At 50.0% G+C, this 18,626-nt stretch overlaps 1 long non-coding RNA gene across 18 annotated transcripts in view; it reads left to right on the top strand.

Moving 5' to 3' along the window:
- Positions 1-18,626, top strand: part of LOC111164421 (uncharacterized) — a 402,877-nt gene that overhangs the window by 197,365 nt on the left and 186,886 nt on the right. For all 18 annotated transcript variants that reach the window (XR_016388300.1, XR_016388302.1, XR_016388301.1 and 15 more), the window contains exon 4: positions 7,942-8,088. This is a non-coding gene — a long non-coding RNA (uncharacterized LOC111164421). The remainder of the gene's footprint in view (positions 1-7,941; positions 8,089-18,626) is intronic.

The raw sequence follows: 18,626 nt of genomic DNA, 5'->3' as shown, positions 1-18,626 counted from the left end.
AAATGCTCTGAAAGTGGCAAAGGTGGAAGCAGATGGACCAGTTAAGAGGCTACTGCAGAAATCCAGGGAAGGGATGATGGTGGCCTGGCCACGTGGTTGCAGAGGCGATTGTGAGAAGTGATCAGATGTAAATATATCACAAAGGTAGAATTTGCTGGTGGATTGGATTACAGGGTATCCGGAAAAGGGTGATCCCAAGATTTCACCTTGAGCCAAGTAGAGACTGAAGTTTCCATTTATTCTTATGGGGGATCAGTGGAGAAGTGTGGTGGGTAGGGGTAGAATCATGATGTTTGAGGTGTTAGTCAGGCATTGTTAGACATATAAGTGGAGATATTCAGGAAGCAGCTGGCTATACGAATCTGCCGTGTGAAGGCTAATTTCGTGTGTCAGCTTGGCTAGGTATCCAGACATTTGGTCAAACACCAGTTTAGATATGACTGTGAAGGCATTTTTGGATGGGATTAACATTTACGTCAGTAGACTCTGAGGGAAGCAGATTATCTTCCATGATGTGGGTGGGCCTCGCCCAATCAGTTGATGGCCTCAGGGAAAAAAGACTGAAGGCCCCCAAGGAAGTGGGAATTCGGCCTCCGGACAGCCTTCAGACTTGAGCTGCAGCATCACTTCTTCCCCGGGTCTCCATCCTGCTGGCCCACCCTGCAGATTTTGGATTTGCCAGCCTCTACGGCAAATGTGTGAGCCAGTTCATTAAAATTATCTCTCTCTCCCCTATTATTTCTTTGTCTGTTTCTTTGGAAAGCCCAGACTAGGACATGGAGTAAAGGGATAAGTATTTAGGTCCCTATTTGGGAGCCACGTTATTTAAGCCTTGAGACTGGGCGTGGACACCTAGAGGGCACATGTGGATAGAGAGGATTGGTCCACTGGGCTATCCATCCCAAGTGGCGAGATTCAGAAACCGTATGTGTATGTAACATTTACTGAGCACTTACTATGTGCCGGCCATCCTCCATCACTGGATGCTGCCTCTTCTTAAAACCAGACCCATCTATCTCCTTATTTGTTCTGGAAGGTTGGGAAATGGTCCCAGTGGAGCCACTTACTTCTTTGACTGATGTTTCGCAATTCCTGTGTCTCAGCTCCTCCACAGTTCTGGACAGCAGAATGGAATCAGCTGTTCCTTCTCCTGTGTCAGAAACGGATTATTCCAGCATCTTCCTCCCAACCCATCTTCAGTTCCCCTAACCTCCAGCCTCTTGAAGCCATTTCATGTCTCTTGATACCCAGTAATCCCATCTATTAAAAGCCTTGGAGCCTCCTCTCTGGAAACTGTTGGTAAAAATAGTTCTGCAGCCCCAAGGAACAGGGTTATTTGAACTTGGCGACTTAAAAAACCTTTGGGGTGAATAATGAAAAGTGCAGGACTGTGGGGATGAATTTCCCTCGCCCTCTTTGGTCCTTGTTCCTTTGTGCGTGAGGCAGAATGTTTAACCTATATTTTCCAAGAACTGTGTAGGTGGGCTTTTAGGGAAGTATTGTTCCTCTGGATGTGGAAACCATGAAGCAAAGAATAACATTGAACAAGAGGCGTCCCGATGATGATGATCAGGTCTGGGCTAATTATGGTGCCGTGTGCTGGGGCCCCTGTGTCGCCTGTGGTGTCACTTCTGCCTGAGTTGGATTTTGCTCCGGACTCAAGGTGACACCGGGATCCTTGTTCTAGCCAGATGTCAAATGGCTTATCTACTTCCTAAGGCTGTGACTGGTTCTAAATGAGAAGAGGTGCAGCCTGGCAGGTAGAAGGGACACAGACCTTTGTGTAAGGAATACTGAGCTCTAGTTCCCATCCTACCCCTGGCTTGCTGTGTGACCTTGGGCAAGTTTTCTCACCTTTCTGAGCAGTGGCATCTTCATCTGGGTTGAGTTTGGGCTTGGTCGTCTCTGAGGGATGGGGCTCCAGCCAGCGGGAGCGTACATACCTTGAATAAAGGACCACCCTGCCCTCAGCATTCAACCAGCTGTTGTCTTGTGTGGGACCAGGGTTGCCAAATACATTTTTGGATCTTGTAATGAAATTTCCTGAATTTTTAGATGTAGGCAGTTAGTTGAGAAATATTTTAAACATCCTGTGGGTGGAACCTGTAGCCAGAAAGAGCCCGTTGGTTTTCAGTTTGCAGCTCCGTGCAAACGCGCTGCTCTTTGTGGATTATCACGGGCTGGGGCCCAGGAGCGGAAGGTTGCTCATTTGATTTGTTTTGCCTTCAAGGTACCGGGGGACCAAAGCCAGACTAGAAACGGGGTCATGAGATCACTGTTGCCTAGAGGCCTAGAGGGAAGGTGTGGCCTTCCTTTCCTCGTGGGTGGAAATGTCCGCTGAGGCAGTGGACTCGGTCAGCTGATCTCCTTGGGATTTAACCCCAGATCTAGCCACCAGCCTTGTCTCTGGTTCCATGGACTCTATGGCATCCAGATCTAGAGGGAATCAGTTATTTCAATGTATTCGTTTTTCACTCAGCAGTGTAACTTGTAGCTTTTCTCTGTGTGTCCACATACCTCACTCTTTTTTAACTGCCGCATAGTATTCCATGTTTTTTTCAACTATTCCATATTAATGGACACTTTGCTTTCATCTGTTTCCCCTTTTCTTTCTACCTCCCCTGATGTCATGCCATAGAATTTGTTTTGCTCACCCTCCACTGCACACCTCCTTCCTTCCTCCCCTCCCTCCCTTTCCCTTTTCTCCTTCCCTTGCATCCGTCCATCTCTGGATCCACTCACGAAACATGCTCTCCCTACAGATGCGAGGTATACGGGGCAAAATCCTGAGACCTTGCCTCTGGGAGCTCCAGTCCACTGGGAAACCAGAGAAAAAGCGCATCATGGAGGCTCCCTGGAAGCAGGTTCTTCAACAGTCTTTACAAAGGAGCTCTTTCTGGCCTTTTGGAGGATGAGAATCTCCGAGGCAGATGCCAGTCTTTCAAAGGAGGAGTCCGCCTCGGAATGTTACCACGTCTGCTTCCTGGGACCTTGCAGAACCATCGTCGGCCGCCCGTCCTCCCCTTTTCCCCATTGCTGGAGGCTGTGGCTTGAGCAGAACACCCCCAAGGTTGGCTCTGGAATGATGACCCTGAGAAGGGAGAGGTGCTGTCGTGAGTTTGATGGGTGGCTTTTGCCTTTGGCGTGGAAGCCATCAGGACCTTGAACAAAGCTGCAGATCGGAAGTCAGCCTAAAAATGGATGCAGAACCTCAGGTCTTCTTCTCTCGAGGAAATTAAGTAAAGATGAATAAAAAAGGGAGTGAAGGTGTTGTGTCTCTCAGAGACAGACAGAGAGGACGAGGCGTCTACAGTCACCGCGCCTTTATTTTCCAGATGGGTTTCAAGTGTGTATTTTGTGCCAGGAGCTGTGCTTCCCTCTCCTTTCGTCCTCTGCTTCTTATCTCGCAGGCATCTTGAAGGTGATCACAGTAGCGATCCACAGAGCATCACTTGCTGGCAAACGGGGTTCTAGGGATGGAAGAGGTAGTGTGTGCAGTTCAGAGGCCACAGCCTACTCTGCTCTTAATCACCTGGGTCACCTGAACAAGTCATTTAAATAATGCTTCTCCATTTTGTCCTCAGTAAAGCAGGGAAAGTATCGCCGTCTTCCTTCTAGGGATGTTGGAAAGGGTACAATGAGTCAATCCACGTGAAACACCTAACCTAACCCTGGAATGGCTACCTGGAATATAGTAAGTGCTCAATAAACATCACACACGTGCATCCACACACACACGTGTCTCAAATGTCTCCTTACCTGAGAGGCCATCCTGGCCACTCTGTATAAAAAGTACCCACCTCCCCCCCTCCCCCCCCGACATCTCCCTCTCCCGTTCTTCCTCTATTGGTCTCTGCAACACGTATCATATGACCATCTGACCCCCTATATAGTTACTTGTTTATTTGTCTGTTTGTTGACTGTCTTCCACCCCCGCCCCCTCTCGAACCCTGCAAATGCCGAGATCTCTGTTACTTGTGTTTACTGCTTTAGTCCCTGGAGCGTGGGTAGGTGGCTACTAAATATGGGTTGAACAGATGAGTCTCTATTTTAGAGCTGACCTCCAGGCCCAGACAGGGAGGTAAAGCGCACAGGGAGGTAAAGCGACTTACTCAAGATCACCCAGCTACCAGCAGCTGAAGAGTCTGGAATCATTTAAATCTAAAGGTTTAAATTCTAATTTAAACCATGAATGCCTCCCTGCCGGTAAAACAAAAAACAGAAAAACTAAGTGCAGTGCCTGCCACACAGTAAGGATTTAGTAAATGTTAACTAGAAGTAATAAGGGTCATCATTCCCGCAGCAGCTGTCCCCTGCCCCGGGACACCCCCGTCTGGCTGCACCCCAGCTTTCTGAGCAGTACTCAGGCATCAGTGGGTGCAGTCTTGAGAAGATTAGGTGGCACCCAGGCCGGTGGGCAGGTGTGGCGCCAGAATTAAAGCGAGTTCGTGCCCTTTCCCGGAGGGCTGCCGAGTCCAAGGGAGGGAAACGGCACTCTGTGGAAGATGTCGAGTTCCCGGTGTGGTGCCTATTTCCAGAGTTGGTGGGAGCTTCCAAAACATGCCGGTGTCTCTCCTGGTTGTCCTTTCACTTGCTTTTTTCTTTCACCCAAGGCTGAGGCGGGGCTTGCAGAGATCTTAAAGGGCAGGAAATTGTCTCCATTTTCTGGACCTCGTCCCAGTTGTCCTTTGGAAGGTTTTATTGCTCCCATCTTTAAGATTAGTGAACTGAGGTTCAGGGAGGTGTAAATACCGAAGCCGGGATTCAAACCCAGGCCTGCTGGATCCCAAATACCTCACACCCCTGCCCCACTGCTCAGATGCTCTTATAGTTGGATTCTGATTTGTCAGCATGTATTTTTTTTTAAGCATCCTTGAACTATTGGACATGTTTATTTTTTTTCTTAACTTTTCATTTTATATTGGAGTATAGTTGATTAACAATGTTGTGTTAGTTTCAGGTGTACAGCAAAGTGATTGTTATACATATACACGTTTCTATTCTTTTTCAAGTTCTTTTCCCACTTAGGCTGTTACATAATATTGAGCAGAGTTGCCGGTGCTATATAGTAGGTCCTTGTTGGCTATCTATTTTAAATATAGTAGTGTGTACTTGTCAATCCCAGACCCCCAATCTATCCCTCCGCCTCACCCTTCCCCTCTGGTAACCGTAAGTTCGTTGTGTGAGTCTGTTTCTGTTTTGTAAATAAGTTCATTTGTGTGTTGTTTTTTTTTAGACTCTGCATTTAAATGATATCATATGATATTTGTCTTTCTCTGTCTGTCAGCATGTATTGAGCAATAACTCCAGGCTGGGTGCCATGCCTCATTTTTTTTCCTTGTTTGCTTGTTATGGTTTTTAAACTGTTTTCTCCAAACGAGGGGACGGTGCGTGTAAGAGGTACATGGGGGAGGATACTTTGTCTTGTAATCTTGTGATTCTTTGGATTACAGCAGCTATGGGGAAAGAGCCCAGGCGCTGAAGGAACACTGCCCTGAATTCAGATACGAGCCCAGCCTCTGAAGTTGCTGTGTGATCTGTGTCGAGTAATCAGCCTCTCTGAGCCTCAGTTTCCGTATTTGTAAAATGGAACAAGAACTCTTACTTGGAGAAGACACTGAGGATTTGAGATATTAAATAGAAAATGCCAGGATGCTTGGCACCCTGGTGCTTGGTTGGCCATCACTAAGTTGTGGCTCTTATTATTATTGTTGCTGTGTTTTAGCACATGGTGTTATACTTAAATGTTACTTCTTTCTTTGCCCTACTTACCTTTGTCCCTCTTAAGGGTGCAGACCGAGCCTTATTCATCTCGGCATCCCCGCCTTCTAACACAATTCTTGGTACGCGGTTGACGTGCACTAGTGCGGGGCACACGAACGAGTGAATGAATGAACAAATAAAGGGGCCCATGGTTTGTCGGGACCACTCTGGCCAGCTGTTGGGGGATGTATTTCCTGGAGTCTTATCCCCTCTGGTCAGATCCAGGCTGGGACAACGGTACAGTAGTTCCATTGTTCCCAGATAGCACTTCCTATCTTAATGTCTCGGCCAGGGCAGCCCTCGGCCACACCCTGCCCTGCTGCCCTATCACCCACCCCTACTTGGACGCTGGCGGGCTCCCCGCTAGCCTGCCCCGAAGAAAGCTTCCACGGCCCCTCGTCTCCCCCACTCCCTTCAGTCACAGCAGTTGTCGAAGGGGGCATTTCCTCTCTCCAGAACTTTTCACATTCCAGTGAAGACCTAGAAAACGCTAAATCAAAATGCTCTGCATGAGCCTGACCCTTCAGAGCTCAACCTACGTCCTCCTGCCTTGCACCCCACTCTCCCTTTGTCTGATTGGTAAGTCAGGACTCATCCCTAGTCAACCGCTGAAGAAACCGAGGCTCAGAAAGGTGGGACTGCTAGTAACACAGCTGGTTAGTGAGAGGACCTAGGGCCACTACTGGCTCTCCACACCTAACCGGTGCTTTTGCCACTAGTTCCCTTCCTGGTTGCATCGTTGGTGTGCGGGGCCCTTCTCTGTTGCCAGAAGAGCTTTGAGGGGTGTGTCACAATGTTAGTGACGTGGGCACTCTCAATCTGTTAGCTCAGGGTGGCCTCCCACTGCCCTGTGAGGTGTTCAGGGTCCAGGCATCGTCACACCCACCCAGCTGGGGAGGAAACAGAAGCCTGGAGGGCCGAGCAGCTTCTGGAGGTGACACAGCTTGGGGTGGTGGCACTTTTCCTTCTGCCAGCGTTCCCTTTCCTGCTCAATTTGACTCATAGATCAGTTGTTCTCAAACGTGGTTTCACATTGGAATCATCTGAGGAATTTAAATATCTTGCTGCCAGGACCCAACCCCCAAAGATTCTGACTTAAAATTAGTCAGGAGTGGAGCCCAGGCCTTGGGGTTATAACATCTCCCCCCGGGATTCTCTGGTGAAGCGGCATCAAGAACCACGATCTCAGATCATCCCTGTTACAGGGCTGTTGGGAAAGCTGACAGTTCTAGTAGTTCCCAAACTCTGTTTCAGACCGAGTTCCAGCCCTCCTAAATCAAACCTTGCCCGCCTTTGCTCAGATTGATGGCCACTTGCGTTTCAAAAGAACCGGCAGTGCTGAATGAGGACGCTAGGGGAATAGGGGGATGGAGAAGTCCCAAAGAGGTCATGCCTTGTGTCCCTATTGTGTACTGGACCCTGTTCTAGCACAAAGAGACCTCTGCTGATGTCATCCCCATTTCACAGATGAGAAGACTTGCTCAAGCTGGCAGGGGCAGAGCTGGGACTTGCAGACAGAGAGCTGGCTCCAGAGGCCACTGTTTTGATCACTATGCCTGTTGCTCTGCTCTGTGATGAACTGGTTCGCACTCGGCTGAGAATTTGCTCTCACCAGCTGGTCCTTCACGGCGATGCTGAGGCCTCGATCTGATCTGTCACCCTGCTGCTCAAGAGCCTCTAGGAGTCCCCATCGCATCTGTGGGGGAAGGGCAAACCCTTAGCACAGCCTGTGAGGGATTCCCCTTACAGTCTGACCGCTGGCAGACCGTTCTTTCACACTCCATGTCACACATGCTGTTAATACTGTTTGAAAAGCTCCCCACCTTTCTCTGCCTGGTGAACTTCTGCTCTTCAATACCTAGCTCAAATATCCTCTTCTCTCATCTACGAAGGAAGAGTCAGTGATGCCTTCCTCTGTGGATCACGAGTTCCTGGAGGAGTGGGGCTCTGTCTCACTCATGGTTTGCTCTCCTCACTCGGCATCTACCAGTGGATGGCCAGCCTCCCACGTGTAGGATGACGTCCTTTACCTTAGGTTCCACTTTATTTCAGCCACGAAGACATATTCTTTTTATCTTCTGAATATCAGAGGATTTTTCTTTTTGTAATGAATTCTTTTCTTCAGGGTGTCTCGGGCTCCACATCGCATAATTGACATTATTTACTGTGTTTTCCCAGGCCGGGCTGAGGTTTCAGAGGAGTTCCGAGCTCCTGTGGAGATTTGCTTCTCTCCAGCCTTGGGCTCTCTGCACTCTTGAACATCTCGGGGCCCACAAGAAAAAGAAGAAAGCCAGCCAGTTCTGGGAGCAGCCTGGGTGAAGAGAGGTAGGTGTCTCGTTTAGTGTCCAGCTCGATTCCTGAACTCAACCACCACGCGCCAGGCAAGGCAGAAGCAAGAGGAGTGGTGTCTCAGCAGCCCGAGTGACATCTGTTTGTTTGCTCGTGTGCTGTTGTGGGAATGGAAGCAGATGCTCAGCAAGGAGGAGGAAGGTGCTTTTAGGACGGCCCTCCCAGGCTCTGAAGAGGGCGGGCACACGGGGAGCCCCTAGCTGTCAAGACCCAGTGTGAGACTTTGCCACGGCCACAGTGAAGGGGGCAGGAAAAGTCGAGCTTAAAGTTGCTGGCTGAACTCTCAGAGTTTATTCCGCAGAAATACATGCGTAGTTGCAGATAAGGTGAATAGGATCTTCATCTCAACATTGTTGGAAATAGCAAACAGTGAGACAGTTTTTAATTTACTTATTTCTCTATTTACTTATTGACATACAATGTCTAATTTTTATTTTATTTTTGTATTTAAATTGAGGTGTATTTGATTTACAGCAGCAGTCCCCAGACTTTTTGGCACCAGGGACTGGTTTCGTGGAAGACAGTTTTTCCACGGAACGGGGTGGGGGACGGTGTCAGGATGATTCAAGCACATTACATTTATTGTGCGCTTTATTTCTATTATTATTACATTGTAACATATAATGAAATAATTTTACGGCTCACCATAATGCAGAATCAGTGGGAGCCCTGAGCTTGTTTTCCTGCAACTAGATGGTCCCATTTGGGGGTGATGGGAGACAGTGCCACCTGACGTGTGTTGCTTACGTCCAGTCTAGTCTGTAAGATACAGCTTAATTGTCACTTGCCACTCACTGATAGGGTTTTGATATGCGTCGGCAAGCAATTGATTTATTATGGTCTCTGTGCAGTCAAACCTCTCTGCTAATGATAATCTGTATTTGCAGCCACTCCCCAGCGCTAGCATCACAGCCTCAGCTCCACCTCAGATCATCGGGCATTAGATTCTCACAAGGAGCGCGCAACCTAGATCCCTCACATGCGCTGTACACAGTAGAATCTAATGCCACCGCTGATCTGACAGGAAGCAGAGCTCAGGCAGTAATGTGAGCGATGGGGAGCGGCTGTAAATACAGACGAAGCTTCGCTCGCTCTCCCGCCGCTCACCTCCTGCTGTGTGGCCCGGTTCCTAACAGGCCGTGGACCAGCAGTGGTCCGTGGCCCGGGGGTTGGGGACCCCTGATTTACAATATTGTATTAGTTTTGGGATGACAACATAGCGATTCAAAATTTTTACAGATTAGACTCCATTCATAGTTGTTATAAAATATTGGCTATATTTCCTGTGCGGTACGATATAGGCTTGTAGATTATTTATTTTATATGTAGCAGTTTGTACCTCTTAATCCCCTACCCCTATCTTCAGTGCCTAGTTTTTAATTGGATTACTGGATATGTAAAGAAACAGAAGAATTTGACCCAAACTTAGGGAGAAAAATAGTCAATAGAAAACAGAGGGCTTCCCTGGTGGCGCAGTGGTTAAGAATCTGCCTGCCAGTGCAGGGGACATGGGTTTGTGCCCTGGTCCAGGAAGATCCGACATGCCGCAGAGCAACTAAGCCAGTGCGCCACAACTACTGAGCCTGCGCTCTAGAGCCCGCGAGCCACAGCTACTGAAGCCCGCGCACCTAGAGCCTGTGCTCTGCAACAAGAGAAGCCACCACAATGAGCCCGTGCACCACAACGAAGAGCAGCCCCCGCTCACCACAGCCAGAGAAAGCCTGCATGCAGCAACGAAGACCCAACGCAGCCAAAAATAAAGAAATAGAAAAAAATTTAAAAAAAAAGAAAACAGAATGGAATTGAGATTTTTGAGCTAAATGCACACTTGCCTGATCAATTGATTTTATTATTATTAGGTTCACAGAAAAATTGAGTGGAAGGTATAGAGAGTTCCCATATATGCTCTGTCCCCACATGCAGCCTCCCTCACTAGCAAGAATGGTATAGTCTCCCTCCTGTGCCAGAATGGTATATTTGTTACAACTGACAAGTCTACATTCTCCAACACATCGTTATCACCCGAAGCCCATGGTTTATATTAGGAGTCACTCTCGGTGTTGAACATTCTATGACAACTGTATAATGACATGTATCCACCATGGTAGTATCATATGGCATAGTTTCACTGCCCTAATAGTCCTCTCTGCTTCATCTGTTCCTCTCCCCCAGTGAGACACAATTTACATGCTCCTCAGTTGGGGATCGGTTGATTAAATCACAATGCCTCCATAAAATGGAGTACTCCACAGCTGTTAAAAAGAATGGGTGGCTTTATGAAGTGATACGGAACACTCTTGAAGTTCTGTTCACCACTGTCGTCCTTAGCAATGTTGATTTTAAAAAATGAAAGAAAGGAGGGCATATCGCAGTGTGTAGAGTGTGCTAACCTAACGGCCCCACTGATGCACATCCACCACTCCCAAATCAGATACCTGTACTTCCTACGTCCTCACTGAACACAGTCTGTGGTCCCCGCCTCTATTGATCTGTAAGCCCCAGAAGACAGACCCCTCCAGGAGGGCAGGATCTGTCCATCTGCAAGGATATTATCGCCTGGGCCAAGCCCAGATCCAGGCACACCACAGCCTTCCCATTAGTATCTGTGAACGCATGAATGATGAACGGACGGGGGAGTTTTCTTCCCACAGTGTCCTTCTGCCTCCTGCCCCTCAAACACATGGGCTGGAGTGGAAGCCCCGGGTGTCCCTTCTGCTCTCCTGGGTACCGTCCCTGGCCTACCCACCCCCGCCCCTTGAGTCTCTATGCTCTGCCAGGCTTCATTATTCCCCAGATTACAAAGACTCAAGGGGTTGGGGGGAGAGGCTTGAAACGGACCTTCGAGATGATAACATGTAGCTGACGCTGTCAGTCAGGCCGATCTGACTTAATTGATTAATTTTGTTGTATGAGCCAAGCGACCCAGCAGCTGGGAGCGGACTCCGGATCTGACAGCAGGCTGGTGAGTCAGACCCGATGGGTTTGATTCCACGCGCTGGTGTGGCTGCCCATGTGACCTTGGCCATGTTACTTAACCTTGCTGAATCTCAATTTCCTGATCTGTAAAAGGAGGCTAAGAATGCTTCTCTTGAGGTTGTCATGAGGATTAAATGCGATCACATAAGTGAAAGTGCCCTTTGAGGAAAGAGGAAGGTGAAAATGCTTATCGGGTCGGGAGAAAAGTGAGGCAGGCCCGCTATTGTCCTCAGGTGCTGCATCCTTCCCTGGGCAGCAATCCTAACTCCAATTCGATAGGTTCTAATTTGGCTTACTCTTTCATTCAGTGCACTTCTCTCAGCCTCCCAGGGCTTTCAGCTTAAGCAAATAAATTATCCTGCACCACCGGGCTCTGTGTTCTGTGGCCAGCCTACGTTTGAGCATGATAGAGATTCTTATCCGGCCAGGTAATATTACACAGCAAGGGATGACATTTCTTATCAGAGGCCCTGTGGAATCAGAGATAGGAGCCCTTTCTTTTTACCGGCAGCCAGGCCTTCATGTGCACGGCTGGCAGGGAGGGCAAGAGGGGCAGGCCGGGGCCCAGAGTGGGCGGCTTGGGCTGCAGTGGCACCAGCTGGCCCTCTTCTCTCAAGACGGCCACTCCCAATGGCCTGCCTTAACGAATGTAGGCTATTTTGAGATTTTTGCATATGATAGAAAACAGGGCAGGGCCCGGGAGTGTGAATGAGGGAGGAAGGAGAGAGCTTGATGCTGCTGGACCAGCTTGGGGTGGAGGCATGGGAGGCATCTTGCCCTTGTACAGAGAGGCAGGCGGCCTCCTGCTGCGGAGTCCAGGCCGTTCGCCGGCCCTGTGGATTGCAGGGTGGAGGCAGCTGAGGCCCAGGTACCTACCAGAGACTTGGCTGTGGGAGTGACGAGGTGCTGGGTAACCTCCATGTCCCCGTCAGGAGGCCGACCTGTGTGGATGCAACAGGATGGGTACCACACGGGGCTCTGCTGCCCTCAGGCTTCTGTTTGGGAGGCACTGGCAAGTGGGAAGGCAGGAAGGGAGTGAGGTCAGGGCGCTTACTCCTCTGCTTCCTCCCTGCTGGGACCCTGAGTGGTACAGGCAAGGTCTACACAGAGGAGCCTGCGTTAGAATCCTGACTCTGGGACGCACTCGCTGTATATCAGGCGAGTTGTTTACCTCTCTGCACCTTGGTTTCTTCATACAGTTTTCTTTCCGTCTCTCACCACTTGCCTTTGGGTTCCATTGATCTCTGTGCCTGTCTTTGGCCCTGAGATGCCAGAGGAAGGGGCACTGCTGGGTCCCCCAGGGCCTGAGGCCAGAGCTCAGTGTGGATGAAGCTCCAGCGTAGACGGAGGTGGTCAGAGTGACCACATGATTTGGGTACCGCGACCTCTGTGGGGGACACATGCTCAGGGCTCTTCTCGTCCTGTGTTTTCGGAAGTCCTGCGCTGCTCTCAAGTAATAATCTTGCCCTCATCAGAAAGGAGAGGGGAAGTGGTTTCTCCCTCTCTCCCTGGACCCCTTCCAGCCAGCGGCCCTGCTCCTGCTTCCTTCCAGTTGGCCTCACTTCCTGTTTTCCTCCCTCTCTTGCCCTGCCTCTCCCGTGCCGGGCCTCGCGTCGGGCATGCCAAGTTTTCCTGTCCCTCACCTCTCCTCCTCCCTATGGCCAAGTACAAATTCTGAAAGCACAGCTCTGACCATGTCCCTCTCCACGCGAAAATAGTCTAACCTCTTAGCGTGGCCTTTAAGGTCCACCTCACCTTCACCCCTCCCTGTGATTTTATCCTGGTCACCTTTGGGTGGGACACTGGTCCTGGTAAGCAGGTCACCTCCTTGTCTTTTGTTTTTGTTTTTGTTTTTATTTTTTGCGGCACGCGGGCCTCTCACTGTTGCGGCCTCTCCCGTTGCGGAGCACAGGCTCCAGACGCGCAGGCTCAGCGGCCACGGCTCACGGGCCCAGCCGCTCCGCGGCATGTGGGATCTTCCCGGACCGGGGCACGAACCCGCGTCCCCTGCATCGGCAGGCGGACTCTCAACCACTGCGCCACCAGGGAAGCCCCCTGCTTGTCTTTTGAACCCACCGCCGTCTTTCTTTGACTTTTATGCTTTGTTCTCGACGTTTCTTCCTCTTTGGATGGCTGAGGGGTCCATGGGCTCTGGCCACCGACAGGGCCGTGTTCAACCGCAGCTCTACCGGCGGCTGGCTCTGTGATCATGAGCAAGTCGCGTCACCACTCTGAGCCTCAGTGTCCTCTGCTGTGACGTGGGCCGCTAGCTCGTGTGCCAGGGCTCTTGTGGGAAGAACCTGTCTAAGGGCTCCTGCTGGGGTTTGGCTCATGGCAGGTATTCAGTGAGTGGAGGCTCCCCTCTGTCTAACGGGCTGTCCCTCTGTATCCAGATCCCGCCTGAGCTCAAGTTCCCTTCCATCTTTAGGTTCTTCCACCCCCAAGGCATCTTCCTCTGTCGGAAGGTGTCTGACGTCCTCGTGTCTGGACAGCAGGAATGGACTCTTCTCTTTCTGCCCATGCTGACTTCCTAGCATGATGTGGATCCCTTTAGGTCATGGTTTTGGCTTGGCCACAGGAACCATTGATTTAGTGACGGAGAAGTTGACTCCAAGGGAATGGAAGAGAGTCATCTGTTCTCTCGTTGAACGTAATTCGATTGAGTGCACGCGATATATCAGGCACTGGGGTTACAAGGAGGTGTAAGATGGCAGCTGCCCTCACAGAGCCCATCTTCCAGCAGGATGGTTGTCCAGGCCTGGACCACAGATCTGGAAAGACATGGGCCCCTCCCTGAAGGTAGCTCAGAGCCTGGTGTTGGATGGGGGCGGGGGGTGTGGGAGAAGTTCTGTGCCCAAGGAGAGGATGCCTCCCTTGAGATGGGTCAAAGACGATGAGGTCCCACTTCAAGATACCACTCTTGACCTTGTCGGGTTGTACATCTGATTTTCAGACGTCTCCCACTATCCCCACTATGGCTTCCCTTCCTGCCAAGGGTATGGGGGTCAGCTCCGAGGTCACCAGCACCTCTTAGCATGGACCTTCATAAAACCTTGAGAAGTAAAGTCCACTGAGAGAGATGTTCTAGAACATTGCAAGCTGGCTAAGCAGGATGGTGCCTTGAGCACGCAGGGCAGCTTGTCCGTGGCCAGGACAGTGGGTGAGAGCCAGCCAGCTGACCATCCTGGCCACAGCTTCTGTACTCTCTCCTCATGGGCCTCAGGCCCCTGGGGCTTCAGTTGAGTTTTTTTCTTCCCTCCACCACCAACACTCTTATCCAAGTCATCCTGCCTAGATCACAACAACAGCTTCCAGATTTGATTCCCTGAATCCAATCTCACCCCTCGGCAATCCATTCTCCACTCAGCAGCCAGCATGACTTTGTTAAGTGGGAATCCACTTGTGTCTGACCCACAACATACGTAAGCCTTCCCATTTCTGCTCCTGGGATAAAGACCAAAACCCCTACGGGGCTCCTGTGTGAGTTGGCCCAGCTGCTCTCCTTCTTACTCAGTGTTCTCCAGCCTCACCGACCTCTGCTGAGTGATACAAAACTACCCTGTTTCCTGCCGCCCCAGGGCCTTTGCACGTGTCATTCCTCCACCTGGAATGCTCATTCCCTCCGTCTTTGTGTGGTGAGTGCTTTCTGACCCTTAAGCTGTCCTGTTGTTGTTTCCTCCCATTCACTCCACTTTTCCTTCATAGCGTGATCTATAATGACATGTTTATTTGTGTTTGTTTCACGTCTGTTTTCCTTCACAGGCTGGAATCCTGTAAAGGCGAGGATGAAGTCATTTTTGTCTACCGCAGTTACGACAATAAAAGCTAGTGCTTTTGTCACACCAGCCATATGCCAGGCACTGTTGTAAGTGCTTCATTTTTACCAAACCCTATAATCCTCAGAAGCCCCTCCTGAGGTGTTAGATACTGCAGCGGTCCCCAACCTTTTTGGCACCAGGGACCGGTTTCGTGGAAGACAATTTTTCCACGGACTGGGGTGGGGGTGGGGGGATGGTTCAGGCGGTAATGCGAGCGATGGGGAGAGGCAGATGAAGTTTCGCTCGTTTGCGCGTAGCTCACCTCCTGCTATGTGGCCCGGTTCCTAACAGTACCGGTCCATCGCCCTGGGGGTTAGGGACCCCCGAGATACTGTTATTGCCTTCATTCATTTTACAGGTGAGGAAACGGAAGCACAGAAAGCTTAAGTAATGTGGCCCAGCTCTCCCATCTAGTAGATGGTAAAACCAGGACTCAAAAGTGCAGTAGCTCTGGACCCCTCTGCCAGGCCCTTCCCCGGGGGCGCTCAGTGGATGGGCAGTGCACGAATCAAAGGGCCACGGTCCCATCTCTCAGGGAGGTTCTCCTTGAAGTTTCTGCACTGGGTTCAGGGCTGGCAGCATGGTAAAGAGAAGGGGACCTGGGTTGCAGTGTGGGCTCCCCCATTCAATAACTGGGTGACTGTCGGCAAATCCCTCAACTTCACTGAGCCTTGCTGTTCTGAGCTCAGGCTGGGAGCAGTGCCAGTCGCCTGCGTGATAGGAAAGGAAAATCTGAGAGCTTATAGTGTGTGCTCTAAAACTGTTACCTGCCTTGCTGTCTTAGAGGGCTTCTTGGTTTTGGTTAGAGTGTGTGCCACCCGCTTTCAGCCAGAAGTGGGGAGATCTTGGCTGGGGTGACAAGGAGAAGGGCTGAGGCTCAGGTGCTGCAGGACATGGAGGGGGTTGGACTTCAGGCATCCCCTCCCCTCTCTTCTGCCCTTAGTGTGTCATTACCTTAAGTTGGAGTTTTCACTGACACACAGTTACAGGGCCAAGGGAGAGGAGTTTGGTGACCCCCTGCCCATGCCAGGAGATGGAAGGGCCCCCAAGAGCATCCTGAGTCTCTGGATGCTATGGCAAAGAACTGCATTTTACTGGGGACCTCCCTCTCCCAGTGTCTTTCTCTCACTTCTGGGGATCTTTGCAGCCCCTGGATGATGCCCCCACCTGACCCAGAGACAGGGGCATTTAGAGTCATAGGGACCTTGCTCCAGCAATTAGTTAAGTGTAAGCCCATTCTGAAGGCAGAATGGGTTCTGATCCTGACTCCATCATTTACTAGCAATGTGATCATGGATGAGTTTCTTAATGACCCGGTGCCTTGGTTTCCTCACCTGTAGAATGGGTTGCTGACAGTAGTGTTTGTCATTGGTAGACTGAACTATTGGTCCCAGTTCTTCACTCCTCCATAGTAAAATTAACACATGCATTCCTTTGCCATGGCCTCAAGGTGGGCGAATGCACTTCTTCACCCTGTGACTTTGGTCTTGGCCATGTGACTTGCTTCGGTTCATGGGATGTTAGTAATATCACTGGAGTGGAGGATGGAAACGTGTGGATGCAGTTGGGCTTGCTTTCCTGTGTGCCTTTCATCATGACAACATGCCTTTGGTGGTATCCAACCCACAGAAGATGAGAGACTTGGAGCAGATTCAGAATTCACACCTAGCACGGAGCCAAGCTCAGACAGACCTTCCCTGTATCATCTAACTGCTAGCTGACTAACAGACACGTGAGTGAGAAATAAATGCTTATTATTGTATGCTGCTGAGTTTGCGGTATTCTGTTAATGCAGCATTCTTGTAGCCATAGTGACTAATATGACACTTCATGAAATTATTATAAAAATTATAATTAATAAGGTGAGTTGGTTCACATATCAGTTCCTCTTGCTGCTGTAACAAATGACCACAAATTCAGCGGCTGAAAACAACACAAATTTATTCTCTTACAGTTCCATAGGGTAGAGTCCAAGGCGGGTCCCACTGGGCTAAAATCAAGGTACACAGGGCTGGTTCTTTCTGGAGGCTCCAGGAGAGAGTCTGTTTCCTTGCCTCTTCCAGCTTCTAAATGCCGCCTGCGTCCCTAGGCTTATGGCCCCTTCCCTCGTCTTCAAGGCCAGCCACATGACCTCTTTTCATGCCTTTCTTCCTTAGTCACAGACTTTCTCTTCTGCCTCCCTCTTCCATTTTTAAGGACACCGCTGATTATATGGGACGCACGGAAACAAGCCAGGGTAGTCTCACTATATTAAGGTGAGCACATTAGCCATTTATTTCCATCCGCATCCTGAATTCCTCTTTGCCATGTAACCTAATGTAGCCACAGATTTCAGGGATTCAGGCATGGGCACCTTTGGGGGACCACTATTCTGCCTACCACAGCACGTCAGGCACTTAGAACAGGACCTTGTACGCACTGTGTACTTGTATACATACCTGTTAGTATTATGATCAGCCCTAGCTTCGTCATCTGTGAGATGAGTGAGAGGTAGTCCCATCTGATGTCCACACAGATCCTCAGAAAAGCTTTGTTTTCCTGGACATGTTGCCCCCAGGAGACATATTGCATCCCTTGGTCTTGGATGGACTGGAGGCTGTGGGCTTACAGGAAGGGGGCGAGGTCAGTTTCCTAGCTGGCTTTGGAGCAGACCAGAGGTTCTTTAGGACGATGATGGTGCTTTCTGATTAAATATCGTAACGACTCTCCTTTTGTCCTCACTATCAGTAGAGCCCCTAGCACAGGGCACTGGCCAGACGACCAATGGGACTGGGATGAGCCAGTCCAGAGCGGCCAGCCGGTATCTCCATGTGCCCAGCTGGTTCCGTCCTTCATTTGACAGATCCCTCTGACGACAGATTGCAGGGAAAAAGAAACTTCCTGGCACAATTGATACCAATTTGAAGGAAGCAGCTGGCTTTGGCGGGGGCAAGGAAACAAAATCCAGTGACACTGATAATGTCTCACCAGCCTGCGTTAATTGAGGAACTGCTGGGTGGCTGCAGGACACGTCCAGAGGCGTGGGAGGGTGTGAATTCCTACATAGGTAACTTAGAATCCAGTGTAGGAGCAGAGTGGTATTAACCATAGGAGGAGAATAGCCTGGGTTTGGGGTTCCTGGGTTTTGAAGGTTCTGTCAGTGACTTACTGTGTTACCATGAGGTCAGTGACACCCTGTGTCCCCTGGTTTCCTTACAGTGGCAAAGTAGAGTTTGCTGGATTTCTTTCCCTTCCCAGTCAAAAGTAAATGCTATGGCAATGACCAATGCTTAAGATGAAACTAAGGAGACTCATGAAAAGAACCTGATAGCTCTTTGGACATCACCAAGCTTACCTGGGGAAATGAGGCCAGAGAGGTGAAGTATGGTCTAAGATCACACAGCCAGTTGGGGCTAAAGCCAGGTCCTGGAACTCACCATGGTTTCCTCCCTCCTTTTATTTTATGTATTTATTTATTTAATAAATTTTATTTATTTATTTATTTATTTATTTATGGCTGCGTTGGGTCTTTGTTGCTGCGCGCGGGCTTTCTCTAGTTGTGGAGAACGGGGGCTACTCTTCGTTGCAGTGTGCGGGTTTCTCATTGTGGTGGCTTCTCTTGTTGCAGAGCACGGGCTCTAGGCGCACGGGCTTCAGTAGTTGTGGCATGCAGGGTCAGTAGTTGTGGCTCGCAGGCTCAGCAGTTGTGGCACACTGGCTTAGTTGCTCCACAGCATGTGA

This window comes from Delphinapterus leucas, chromosome 17 (assembly GCF_059928025.1).
Source record: "Delphinapterus leucas isolate spDelLeu-1000000601 "Yukka" chromosome 17, BTC_Dleu_Yukka2, whole genome shotgun sequence".
NCBI classification, from domain to species: domain Eukaryota; kingdom Metazoa; phylum Chordata; class Mammalia; order Artiodactyla; family Monodontidae; genus Delphinapterus; species Delphinapterus leucas.
The sequence above is the reverse complement of the archived record's forward strand: the minus strand, read 5'-3'. Positions and strand labels throughout refer to the sequence as shown.